The sequence below is a fragment of the Hibiscus syriacus genome, unplaced genomic scaffold, assembly GCF_006381635.1.
Source record: "Hibiscus syriacus cultivar Baekdansim isolate YM2019G1 unplaced genomic scaffold, ASM638163v2 tig00110828_pilon, whole genome shotgun sequence".
NCBI lineage: Eukaryota > Viridiplantae > Streptophyta > Magnoliopsida > Malvales > Malvaceae > Hibiscus > Hibiscus syriacus.
The window spans coordinates 14,481-29,448 of NW_024062880.1; the positions used below are offsets into that span (position 1 = coordinate 14,481).

Below are 14,968 nucleotides of genomic sequence, written 5' to 3' on the forward strand. Positions count from 1 at the left end.
ATGGCTTCAGACTGTGAGTAATATCTGTTGCTTCCACAATAGAAAGTTCATCTCGTTAAGGAGAACACTCACTTTCTTGTATGCAAAGTTCTTGGATGACTCCATGATCGTTACCAAGAGAGAGCAACATCAAAGGCTTACAAGAAATCCCCAGAACGTTCGGCGAAAGATACCATGTTAGGAAGAGTGAAATAACATAAAGATATTCTCAGTAAAGAATTGCTTAATTCATATCAGCTGAGTACACTGCTTTTATACAGAGTTTTAGCTAACCATTAACCGCTTAACAAACTAACTAACTTGGCTAACCATCCTAACAACCTAACCACCCTTACATACACGTGATGACTCTACAACATTCTAACAATATTCAATCATCTTCCACCATATCTAAACCACACCCTTTTCTCTTCTTCCCTTATTCTTCTCGTTTGAACTGAAAGAAACGGTTTCAAACCCGAATCACCACTCGTTTTCGTCACGTTCTAGCTGTCTCGAATCCCGCTCTAGACTTAAGCAATGGGGCAGCCGTTGCTGTTTAATCTGATGACCCTTCTTCTTACGGTCGACAGTTCTTCTCTTTGGCTGCCGTCGTTGGCCAGGATTAATTTCATTTCTTCTCTTCCTCTATGGATGGATGCAAGATTTTAAGTCAGGAGTAGGGTGAATTGTAAATTATAAAATTTCAAAATAAACGAACTTAAACTTATAAAATTTTAGGGGATAAAATAGATTCTTAATAAAAATACTTAAAAAATTTAAAATATATAATAATTTTAAATTTTTAGAAACGACTGTGTCCACCTATCCGAGTCTATTCTTGAGAGTAAGTAAATTGGAGTCTATTTTTTTCATAGACATAAGATTTATATATTGGTGTCATACCTGAGATTATGATTGTTATATGTTGAACATACATCCTAAATAAATGTAGCCGTCAATTACTAGATTCAGGTTTTGTCGTATATTCTTGATTTGTCAATAGTCTTATCAATAATCTTGTTGTTGTAGTTGCTTTTGAAAATATATCAGTGTTCCTTTGAGTATTAAAATGTGTTTCGGGGCTTAAATAGTCTAACTTTTGCCTTAAACTATTAGGTTGCATCGTTTATGTGATAAGATAATGGATACGAGGGCTAACTGGTTTAATAATAGTTCATTACTTTCAAGAGAGTGACATGGTTTTCATAACCTCTAAAGGTGGGAAGATGGTTTAGCTTAATAAGCTGAATATGATTCTGATGGCAATGTCAAGACTCAAGTTGTTCGATCTCCTTTTGTTCAGGTAGATTTCGTGCTAGATAGCCGTTGTTGTCGAGTTTGGTCTATCGTCTTAATGCCCTTTTCGTCACTCTTGCTCTAGATTCTAGTTGGAGTCATAGAGGTCAGACTCATTGGATCCGTCGATGTCGAGAAGTATGTGAAAACGAGTACAACAGTTTTTCAACCCGACCTTTTAGCAGAAGCACATAGAGGAGTATTGTAACACCCCAACCCGTATCCAACCCGAATACTAGTCTGAGGTGTCACATTACCTTTTTAAAACATCTTTCTAACAAAATAACAACATTTGAACTTATATTAAGAAAATACGATAATATACATATAATAATACACTTTTACCAAAATACTCAGAGCATACACAACTTAACCCTTTAGTTACATGCCAACATCAATTTACATAACAAAATGACCTACTGATTAAGTTGCTTCTGATCTGATAGTTGCAGGGGTAATGTTGTCCAACTGCTTAACCTCGATCGTCTACTTTATCGGATCCTACATGTGAAACACTCACACGCTAAGTCATCGACTTAGTGAGGCAATATAATAATAACAATAAAATATAAAGGAATTATCAAAATGAGATGGGTTGCAATGATAATATGTTTGTAAACAATGAAATAACCATAACCATGTTTCTTATACATAGACTTATCAAATTCACATTCATAAGTTCATTAGCCCATGATAACATACTGAGAACCTAAGGTATGTGAGTATTGTGAGGTTGTGCACTATGCTGTCACCACAGCTCGTATAATTGCACAAAAGTGCCACGTAGAATTGCACCGGAGTGCCGCGTAGAATTGCACCGTAGTGCCATATAATAATGTCCATAAGGACCACATATCATTCCTTAAGAATCATATACATATACTAGGGATCAAGTATGCGTCTCACAAGACTTCACACATGTTCCAAAGAATATATATATATCCCGAAGGACCGCGTAGACCCTCTACCCTTGGCATGCCAACTATACCTATAGTTCTCATCTACACAACATGGGCTTTCACAATTCACATAATTTGTATCACGTAGACATATTATTTTCCATACCTTTATCACATAACTCATATAACTTTTTCCTGCATATTCATGTCACATAATGCATATGGTATAAACTCATATCATGTTTCATAAAATGGAATGTAATCATGTATCAAAATATTGAATCTAGATTTATCATAAGTCTAGAACTGATTATAATACTATATTCATGCTATGCATATGCACTCACCTAGATTTCTTTGTCTTTCCCTCGATCAATCCTACTTGTCGATTATTCCAGAACTCATTTAGGCTCGATATCTACATAGTAATTCATTGATACTTATCAGTATACTAATTAGTATATTCTAAACTATCATTTCTTAGGCTAAAAGAAAAGTCATTTTCATTTTTTAATGGAGGTATGCATCGATGCACTACACCATGCATCGATGCATAAATCCTATTCGATGTTTGTATTTAATGGGGTGCATCGATGTTTGTATTTAATGGGGTGCATCGATGCACTCCTTATGCATCGATGCATCGATGGCATTCGATGTTTGTATTTTAAAAGAGTACATCGATGCACTTCATGTGCATCGGTACACCTTGAACAATTTTTGGGATTTATCCTTGATGCATCGGTGCACATTGAATGTGCATCGATGCACATAGCCCAGAAATGTCATTTAAGCACGTCTTAAGCTTCTCAACACTTTATATATCCCCTCTTTTATATCCCTAACTTGCATACTTTTACTTAAACTAATTATTATCCATTCCATACTTCTAAAACTTAGAGATCCAATTCTCCATGTAGAATTTAAGAATCTAACCCAAATTCCAACATGTTCTAATTTGAATTCTAACACCTCATACTTCTTAGTTAACTTTATGACAAGTCAAATCCCAATTCTAATTCTTATTATGAACTCTAATCCAAGATTTCACTTTTCTACTTCATTTCTTTTATTCTTCATATACTTCTCATCTTATGGTTTTAAGATAATCTAAGCTTTCCTTAAGCTTAGTTATCAGCTAAGGATCAATAAGCAACCTTAAATTCATCAAGAATTTAATCAACAAGAAAACTCACCTTTAGCTTGGTCTCACGAAAGAAGAAGTGAAGAAGAAGAGAAATCTGGAAACTTTTGTTATCTTCATTTGCTTTCCACGTGGATTTAAATATCATCATCTAATATTTAATTATTTCCCCTATTAAAAGACTCATTTACCCCTTTAGTTCCTCCTTCTTTGTTAATTGATCCTACACAAAACATTCCCATTAAATCTTTTAACTATTCAATTTATCTACTTTGGTCACTAAATTTTGAAATTTCATAATTTGATCACTAACCCGGTATGGAGGATGTTACAAGTATTATATGTTGATGAAATCAATCTTCTGGATGAGGGCATTAGTAATTTGCTTCTCAATGTGCAGACCGAAGGAGTTAATATCGTCGAATGAGAGAGAATTAGCTTCAAGCACCCTTGTAAACCACTTTTAATTAGCACTTATAATTCGGAAGAAGGCGTTGTACGAGAACACTTATTAGATCTAATCGTGATTAACTTGAGGTATAAGGCTTGTTTTGTATATGATGGAATTATTTTCTTAGCTTCTACAATATCTATTCCCATACTAATAACAACATACTTCCTTTGCAGTGAAGATCTTCCAATGAACTTTGAAGATTGTGTTGCGACTGTCGGTATCGCAATGAAATTTCAGGAAGCTAGCAACAAAGTTTTCGAAATGGTTAAGAAAGAAACCGAGTATGCAAAGACTCAAATCATTTTAGCGAGAGAGTATTGAAGGACGTCACGATCAGTCGGGAACAACTAAAGTACCTTGTTATGGAATCCCTTCTCGAGGTAGTTGCCAGGTGCTAAATATCAATTCCTAGTTTCTTACCTTTCATGAACCATTAGTGTTCCTTTTTATGGAGAAATTAGTTACCTACTTGGATGATTTATAGGGACACCGAGCTGAGCTATATGCTGCCAGGGTTGCAAAGTACTTGGCCGCTTTGGAAGGACGAGAAAGAGTTCTCCATTAGGCGAGACCAAAATTGTCCCAATTCCATGCCCCAAGGCATTTCAAGAACCATCAAAGTTCAACTTTCGATGTTTATTGATAGATATAGTTGCTTCTTCTACTACAATAACCATCAAATCTTCATATGGGAAATTAAAACTCAGGGCTCATATTCTTCGGAAGCCCTGCTTGCGATGAAATATGCTATGACGCTCCCTTTAACTGCTTTCTGGATTATGTATTGAATGTCAAACTCTGATTGTAATACCCTAAATTTTGACCAGTGACTAAAATATAAGTTTTGAAAGTTTAGTGGCTAAAATATAAACTTTGAAAAGTGTAGAGATCAAAATTTTAATTTTTGAAAGCTATGTATTTTAGCCTATAAATGAACAGTTTGGATTAAAACAGAGATTTTAGTGGAAATCAAATTTTAGGTACGAGATTTATGTTAAAAGCTATAAAGCGGTAAAGTTCGGTATTGAAATCGGATAATCGAATCAAATCAGAATTTCACGAAATTGTGAAGGATGCTAGATAAAGGTTGGAAATATTATTTCTATATTTTTTAAAAGTGAAATTTAACATGGATTAATGAAATTAAAGTCGATTTTCCATGTTAAGCCAAAAATTTGGAATTAGGTGACTAAATTTCAATTTTCAAAAAATTGCAAGGACAAACATGAAAAATCAGAATTAATATATTTTTATGGATTTGATGAGGTAAGGGATGATGTCATAGAGTGGCAAAGTTGTAGTTATGAAGTTTCATTAAGGGTAATTTTGGTATTTGGCCCAAAAGGAATAAAAGAATCATTTAATTAGTTTTAAAGGTTTATAATTGGAGATTTTTTTAGAATCATCATGAAACTCTCTTCTTTTCTCCAGAAACTGGACGAAAGTCCAAGTTCTCCAAGGTAAGGATTTTTATTTTGATTTTTGAAGCTATATACTTGATTTTTGAGTTTAGATATTAGATACAGAATTAATCTACATGAAATTTTCTATCATTTGGTACCAAATTTTCATGGTGAATATAAATGGGTGATGAGATTTTATGATATGGATTTATGAAGAGTTAAGTGATTTTAAAGAATTGGTTGTAAGAATTGATGAAGAACCTAAGGATGCAAACTAAGGAAAACATTTTAGATTTCTGAATCTGGCAGTGAGTTTGAAAATTCACCAGAAATTCTATAAAAATGATTTGGAGGTTATTTTTATATATTTGTGTTTGTATATCAATATATTTTTGTTTAAAACAAATATAGATCAATTTCAAGGTATATACAAAAAGATATGAATTTTTAACCGAGGAAAGGTCAGAAAAACAGGGCAGCAGATTCTGCACAAAACGGATTTTGCCGGTCAACTTTAAAAATTTACAATAAATTGTAAAAAATGAACTAGAAAGATTTATTTATATGGATATATTAGTATTCGAGTTTTGTTTTCAGTGAAAGAAACAAAATTAAATTTCAGTGTGTATATCAATACAAAATACTGATTCTTTAAAGGTAGTGCGAGTTATCTGAATATGGAAATTTTAGAATTTAAGTGGAAATAGATTAGAAACTGAAGAGTAATGTTTAAATGTTTGAGTATATTTTTGGATGCTTGTAATTGAAGTTAAATGGCAAGATAACATTTTGAATAAATTGGAAATTTTGAGAATAATTCTAAAAGAATTCATTTTAATGTTTATATGGTGGAATTCGAAAGGTCCCAAAACTTTGGGGACTTGTTTGAAAGTTATTAAATGAAGAATTATTATTTGAGTAAATTATTGAGTGCTGGAAAATTTAATAGTATGCTGAATTTTGAACTAAATATTGAGTTAAGGTTGAATTATAAATTTATTAAGTTTGGTGGTTGAAAATCGTAAGTTAGGAAGTTTGAGTTGAAATTATAAATATTTGAAATGTTGAGGTATTGATTTGAGCATTTTCTTAAAGTGCTGGAATTTTAATATTTAATGTGCAATGATTTTAATGGTGAAGGACCATTATGAACAAAATGGAAAGGTTGAGGTGAATTCTAAAAAGAATTCACAACTTATAGTTTATATTAGTACGATACTAATATGTAGTTTGAACACTTTGTGTTATTATTTGGTATTGCCAGACCACGACAAATCTAGCAATCAGGACCATTAGAAATATTGCTTAAAGGAATCTATAGTAAGGCAAAAGTGAGTGCAATTATTTATTTAATTATTTTGATCGAGGATGACTTGCGATAAGTCAACCTCATTTCAATTTATAGTATGATTTATAAAGTTTATAAATAATATTTTTTATAATATTCTATATCAGTTTTATGAATGATTTAGGGTATCAACTGCCCAAGGATGATATTTTGATTATGGATTTATTATGATACATCAACCCATTGTGTGTTATAGTGAGAACTGTTGGTACACTTGGCATGCCATTAGTTGAGTATTTATCCATTATCAGCCTTGAAACATTCGTAAATATGTACCAGGGTTTATTTATTATTAAAGGATATGTAACCAAAACCTATGAGATATTGAATAAAAATTCTAGCGCCACCTAGGGCACCGATGCCGTAAGCACATTGATGAACCTCATTAAAATTCTTGTGTTCTTTTCGTTTCTTTACCCGATTATTCAACAATTGGTATCGGATGTCATGAGCCAAATTCAAAGTTACGAAATTCGATGGTTAGGGTAACTTTGGATTATGGCAAACAAGGGTGAATGATCTATTGGTGCAGTTTCGACATACATGTCGGTTAATTCTGGTTCTGTTTATTTGGGTGATGATTGATATTACAATATTGTTGGTATTAGTGATGTCAGAATTCAGATGTATGATGGTTCTGTTCGGACGTTGTGTGGTGTTCGTCATATCCTATATTTGAAGAAGAATTTGATTTCTTTGGGCACTTTGCACAAGAATGGTTTTATCCCTAAGGCTGATGAGGATATGGAAACCATTCGGATTGTTAAAGGAGCTTTGACTGTGATGAAAGGAAAGATGACTGCAGGGAATATTTACAAATTGTTAGGGAGTACCGTTATAGGTGGAGTTCATTCTGTTGAGTCCTGTAATGATACTACCAAACTGTGGCATATGTGTCTTGCTTATCTTAGTGAACATGGAATGGCCGAATTATATAAAAGAAATTTGTTGCATGGTGTTAAAAGCTGTAAGCTCGATTTTTGCAAGTATAGTGTTCTTGGTAAACATACTAAAGTTTGTTTCAAGACTGGGAAGCACAAACTGAAGGGATTCTTGATTATGTGCATTCTGATGTATGGGGGCCTTCCACGACATCGTCTTAGGGTGGATCTAGGTATTATGTTACTTTTATTGATGATTTTCACGGAAAGTTTGGCTGTATTTTTTGAAACAGAAGTCTGACGTTCTTGAGAAGTTCAAGTTATGGAAAGCTGAGGTAGAAAACCAAACAGGACAAAAATCAAGTGTTTGCAGTCTGACAAAGGTACATAGTACACATATTCATAGTTTCTAAACTTCTGTAAGGCGCATGGGATTAAGATACATTTTACAGTGTGCAAGACACCACAACAGAATAGTATTGCGGAACAGATGAATAGGTCATTGAATGAAAGAGCCAAATGTTTGCGGTTGAATGCGGGGCTTCCCAAACACTTATGGGTTGAGGCTGTTAACATAGCGTGTTATCTTATCAATAGATCGCCAAGGGCATAATTGGCTGGGAAAGTTGCAGAAGAGGTATGGACTGGTCATGATGTTACTTTTGATCACTTACGATTTTTGGTTGTCCTGCTTATGTGCACGTATCTACTGATGAGAGATCCAAACTTGATGCAAAATTGAAGGAGTGAATTTTTTTGGGTTACAAGACAGGTGTCAAAGGATTCAAGTTCTGGGATCCAGTTGCGAAGAAAATTGTGATCAGTAGAGATGTTGTTTTTGATGAACAACCCATGTTACAGCAAAAGAAAGACACGACAATGGTGGATTTCGAGCAGTTTCTAGTTGAGAAAATAAAAACTTCTCAACCGACTTCTGGTGGTTTCTCTATGGTAGATTTGCAGTATTATAGTCTCGCCAGAGACAGACAATAAAGCCTCCGAACAGATTGGGTTTTGAAGACTTGGTCTCTTTTGCACTTACTGTTAGCAGTGATGATCCGGTTACTACTCAGGAAAACGACAAGTGGATGGCTGCCATTGTTGAGGAGATGGAGTTTTTGAATCATAATCACACATGGGAGTTAGTTCGCTTTCCTGAGGGTAAGAAACCTATTGGTTGCAAATGGGTGTATAAGAAGAAACCATCAGTAACAGAAAAAGAGAGGGAGAAATTCAAGGCTCGTTTGGTAGCAAAGGGTTTTTCACAGCAGAAAGGAGTTGATTATGATGAAATTTTTTCTCCTTTGGTCAGACACACTTTAATCCGAGCAGTACTTGCATTGGTGGCTAGTTGGGATCTACATTTAGAGCAGATGGATGTGAAAACTGCTTTTTTGCATGGTGATTTAGAGGAGCAGATCTACATGCAGCAGTCTAAAGGTTTAACTCAACCTAGAAACGAGCATTTAGTTTGCAGATTGAAGAAATCTTTGTACGGGTTGAAACAATCTCCGAGACAATGGTACAAACGGTTTGACTCATATATGATCAAGATTGGCTACAAGCGATGTGAGTATGATTGTTATGTCTATGTTAAGAGCCTTGATGATGGTTTTTTTATTTTTCTGTTATTGTATGTTGATGATATGTTAATTGCTGCGAAGAACATGGATGATGTTATTGGTTTAAAAACTTTATTGAGTCAGGAATTTTATATGAAAGATTTAGGTACTGCAAAGAAAATTCTTGGAGTGGAAATTTGTTGGGACAGAGACTCAAGGAAACTGTGGCTATCTCAACAGGGTTATGTGGAGAAAATGCTAGAAAGGTTTGCGATGAGCAGCTCAAAACCAGTGAGCACTCCATTGGCGAATCACTTTAAGCTCTCATCAGAACATTGCCCTAAGACAGATAAGGAAGCTGAAGATATGACAAAGGTTCCATATTCTAATGTTGTTGGCTGCTTGATGTATGCAATGGTATGTACTCGTCCTGATTTAGCTCATGCTGTTAGTCAAGTTTGTAAGTACATGTCTAAACCTGGTAAGCAACATTGGGAAGCAATCAAGTGGATCTTTAGGTACTTAAAGGGTATTATGGGACATATAATTATTTTTAGTAGTCAGCGGGATAATCCTTTGGTTGTAGGATATGTGGATTCAGACTATGAGGGTGATTTGGATAATAGAAGATCTACAACAGGGTATGTCTTTACTCTTGGTGGAGGGCCTATTTGTTGGAAGTCTAATGTTCAATTTGTTATGGCATTATCTACAACTGAAGCTGAATACATGGCAGCGGCTGAAGCAGCAAAAGAAGCTTTATGGCTTACTGGTTTAGTGAAGGAGTTGGGTGTTCAGCAAGGTGGAGTTCAGTTACTTTGTGACAATCAAAGTACTATTCACTTGGCTAAGAATCAGGTATATCGCGCTAGAACTAAGCATATTGATGTAAGGTTTCACAAGATCAGAGAGTTGGTTGCATCTGGAGAGATTTTGTTTCAAAATGTACATATTGATGAGAATGTCGCTGATATGTTCACCAAGCCAGTTACGACAGACAAGTTCATGCATTGCTTGGACTTGTTGAATGTTTCGAGTTGTTAAAGAAGTAAGGAAACCTAACCCACATTGAATGTTTCCTAAGGGGCATAATATTCGTCAAGGTGGAGATTTGTTAGGTATGGCTCATAAATATACCGGTAACGATACATGGTTATTTTTGTAAATATGTACCAGCGTTTATTTATTATAAAAGGAGATGTAACCAAAACCTTGAATAAAAAATCTAGCGCCGCCTAGGGCACCGAGGACGTAAGCACATTGTTAAACCTCGTTAAAATTCTTGTGTTCTTTCTGTTTCTTTACCTGATTATTCAACACAGTGTAACCATTTACGTTCAGCTTCTTCACTCGCGTCTCGAGTGGTCTGCCCCCTTCTCTGTCGACATTCACTGCGAACCGAAACGTACAATTTTAGAACTTATGAATCTCGTATCGTGAAATTCATCGATAACTGCTTACCAGTAGGGGTCTGAGTGCGCATTAGTCTGTAATGTGCATATGGAACATGAGCTGGATCCATAAGGTTGTCAATTAACACATTATACCTGAAAAATGCAAAGTTAGTTTCTCGAACAAACTTCACCGAACATCGATGACTTTCGTGTCCCCTATGTCACTTGGAGTCTTCGTTTTATTTAAAGTATGTGTGTTCCGCACATGTTCGAGAAATTTTCAACGAATAAGACGAGCCAAATAACTCACATACCTGTAAGGAATATCTCTGTTTCCCATCAGCTTTGTGTATGAAGGATCATCCAATGCAAGAAAATAAGGGGGCTTTTTCTTCGTTATAATATCTTTGTATTGAGGATCAACATTTGGCCAAACCCACACAATATCATGCTGCACTGTGGTCAGCTAAACACCAACACATGCTTTCTTGAATGTATGCACATGCAAACTTGAAAGCAAAGTTAAAACGAGTTACCCATTTTTCCAACAACACGACGCATCGCACGAACTCAGCGGACATAAACTACGACACAAGATCACGACACAAGTTTGACATTGTAAGAAGAGAAACAGTATATAAATAAACATATATACATACACATACAAGCCATTTTAAATGAACAAAATGATCAGTGATTATAAATTTTTTGATACATTTGCTCCAGAGAACACCAAAACTATGTCGTAATATATATATACACACACTAAGTTAATCGGATTAAAGTGACCAGTGATGAATATTGTAGACACTAAATTTTTTGTCCCAATTTTATTTATATTATTATTTATTATATATTTTTATTATTAATATTATTATTATTACAAACAGGCCCAGATTACACGGCCCAATTACATATCCAGATGGCCCAGCTAAACCCTAAAACCATATTAGAGTTTCCATCTCAGTACCCTAGCCGCCTCAGCATCCCAGCCGTTGGATCTGAGAGATCCAACGGCTTACACGCATCCAGCACAAACCCTAGGGTGATGTTACCCTAGGGACCACGCGGCGCCGTTTCTACTTCCAACTGCTCCACGTCGCTCCGCCGCTGCCACGATGCCCCGTCAAAGTTTCCTGAAGATCCATTACAACCGCACACGTCGCTTGTTTTTGTGAGTCACCGCTATAGGTTTGGTGACTCACTGGCCTTCACTCTTGTGACCGGTCCGAGGCGCATCTCGTCGAGGCTATAAAAGCCTCGACCCACCTACAAAGGAGGAGACAGAGAGGAAGCAACAAAAGAAACTAAAAAAAGAGAGAAGAAATGAAACTTACCCTTTGAGCCTCGATCATTATCGGAAGCCAAACATCGCTGGAGAACAGAAAATACCAAAGGTATTTTCTTAGATTTACTCCGATTAGGAGTTTTTTAGGGTAAACTAAAGCCAGATTTGGCCTTAGGAAGAGAAGGCCTTTATTTTCATGTAAAACGAAACTTTCCGGCCACCATAGACGGTGGCCAGCGGAGGGGATTACGGCGGCAGACGGCTGCCGGCCGATGACCGGCTTCCCTCTGGTGAGGGAAGCTAGAGAGAGGCAAGAGAGAGTTTTATAACTCTCTCTGCTTGAGAGAGAAGAGAAAGGAAGAAATGAGAGGCTGGCCCGATACCCTTTCCCAAACGGCACCGCTTTGGGGAGGGTATTTCTGTAATTTCATAAAGGGTAAACTATACCCGCAATCCCCATATATTTGTAACATTGCAATTTAGTCACTGGAACTATTTTCTGATCTTTTAAATTTAGTCTCATAATTTTATTTGATATTATTTTAATCCTTATTTGTATCTGTATATATAAATATTTAGGGTAAATAATAGATTTAGTCCTTTAATTTTAATAATTAATATTTTAAATACCGAGTGCATATTTTTAATTTATTTTAATCTGATATTCGAATTTAATATAATTTTATTTTAGTCACCAAATTAATAAATGGATAAAATAACATGTTTAATCCCTGTAATTTTAAATAATTAATTACGAATTAGGTATTTAATTCTATTAAGTTATAATTTAGTCATTATTTTCAATTTTTATAAGTTTTATTTATTTTAAATATATAGTTTTAATTTTGTTCATTATATGTTAATTTTATATGTTTACTTTTAATTATTATTACTATTATTATTATTATTTAGCCATAAATATATATTTATAATATTTATTTTATTTATTAAAATCTTATTTAATTACTTTTAACTTATTTTAATCTTGTTTTAATATTTATTTATTTTTCAATATTAAGAAAGGGCAGTCTTAAAATAATTGGATGTCCATTTTCTAATATTTTTAAATAAATAAATATCCTATTTTTTAAATTAATTGTTTTAATTAATTATTTATTTTTTAATATCAAGGAAAAGAGCTGTCTTAAGGCACCTAGAAGTCCTTTTCTGATATTTCTAAATAAATAAATATTTTATTTATAAATATATAAATTAACATATATTTTTCATAATTATAATTTTAAAATAATAGGATTATAAATTAAATATATTTTTTAAAATTTTTAAATTTCTAATAATAAGAGACAATTTATAATTAAAAAGTACCAATTTTGGGTGTTGTAGGGGTGCTAATCCTTCCCTAAACGTAACTGACCACGAATCCCTTTTTATTATTAAAAAGAACGAATTTTTGGTTAAAACGCATATCAATTTATCTTTTAATCGATGTTTTCTTAAAAACTCTTTTAAAAGATGATTTTTAGGTATTCAACCTACCTGACCCAAAAGGCCGATGACGACTCCCATATTATTAAAAAAAAACCATTTATTCACATCACTTTTCCCGCCAAGTAAAAAATTCGTGCCCGGACGATAACCGGTTACGACAGCTTGGCGACTCCGTTGGGGACTGTCAAACTTTAAAATTAATTATAAATTGTCTCTATCAGTTGGAAATTAAAAATTCATATATTTAATTTTTTCTTTCAAATTTTTTATTACTTATTATTTTTATATTATTTTATTAATATTTTTTTTTATTTTATTCAGGTATTAATTATTTTATTTGTCTGTTAGAGGTTTGAACATTTCTCCTCACACACAACACTTGCATTGCATAACATAAAGCTCTATAATTGAGTTTGTCCCTTTTAAGTGTGAGTGAAAGCGACGTCTTCGTGAGAATTTATTCTCCGTGTCAGACCTAGCAAGTAACTTTCGGGGTTCATATGCTCTATGTCTTCGTGAGAATTTATTCTCCGTGTCAGGTATAGAGAAATGTATCCCCTCGAATTGAACTCGATCCGCTTAAGTCTGTAATGGACTAGGATTGAGGGTTGACAGCCCAAGGGGGCATCAACAAGGACAGTTCGAGTACCTTTACTCCTAGAACTGAAAACCTGCATATAATAAACCCTAGAAACTCTCCCAATCTGAAACCATGCCAAAATTTTGTCAGTAGGTATACACAAAGGAGAAATAAGTTATAGCTTTTAATTTATTTTATTTCCTTTTCTTTTTCCTGAATAAATGCATGCGAACTAGAAATCATGCGGTTAAGTTAAATTTTCCAAAAAAAAGAATGGAACTAGAAAGCATAAGGTTAAGATTTATACCTTGATAGATAGATTTTTTTCCATTAGTTGGTATTAACTATTCTATTTTTTATTTTTTTCATGCATGTTACAATGCTCTAATCTGTTCATATTGATTTCTTTTGTTTGCATTGCATGATCATGGCATAACCAAAAGGTGTTGACTTGAAAGACTGTTCATCAAATTGGAAAGAAATCGTAAATGGACAAAAAGTTTTATGATCAAATAAAATATGATGCGGCCAAGGAAAGACATCCTGAAGAAACTACGAGGATCAAGGGAAGTTCTGTACATAGAGAACCGGTTATATTAATACCAAAAGTATTACACAAGGATCATACTAGATTGATACCAAAAGCAGTCTATGGTAAGAACAACAGTCAGGGCATTCAGAGTAGTGGATGTTTTTATGAAGCTCAAGCATGTTATTTGAAGGACTTGAATGACCAAAACAAGAAATTGAGCACATAAATGAAAACCATGCATGAAGATTTTCAGAAGATCAGTCAAGCCTTTCGAAATGCTGGCATAGGAAACACCCCAGAAGAGTGGATAATAGGGGTCACCAAGCTGAAAAAGAACTGCAACATGTATGAAGATCTTGTTCAAGAACTTCTTGGACAGAAAGGATCTCTTACAAGGGAAAATGAGCAACTCCGATAAGTGACGCAGAAGATGAAAGAGAATGTCATGGAAGAAGTTGCAGTCCAGACAAGAAATATGGTTCTTAAATGATAGATTTAGCTGACTTTACAAGGAGATGAAGCAGATTGAAGACTCAATGGAAGCTAACTGGGCTTTAGAGAAGTTAGGGCTGAAAGATGTCCCATACATGTAAAAGTTTTGTTTGATGTACCGAAACTTTTGTGTTCAATGAAATCTGTTCTAAGATGATCATTCTTGAGTAACACCTTTTCATACATACATTTGCATTTTGCATCTTTGCATTTTTCATTGTGCATTTATACTCTTATATTTGCTTTTATACTATACAATTTGCA

General features: G+C 34.2%; 2 pseudogenes; one reads left to right on the forward strand and one right to left on the reverse strand.

Annotated features, from left to right (window-relative positions):
* On the forward strand, positions 1–4,340 carry LOC120142331 (annotated as a pseudogene).
* A 138-nt stretch (positions 4,341–4,478) lies between these two features.
* LOC120142332 overlaps positions 4,479–14,968 on the reverse strand; it is a 38,650-nt pseudogene continuing 28,160 nt past the window's right edge.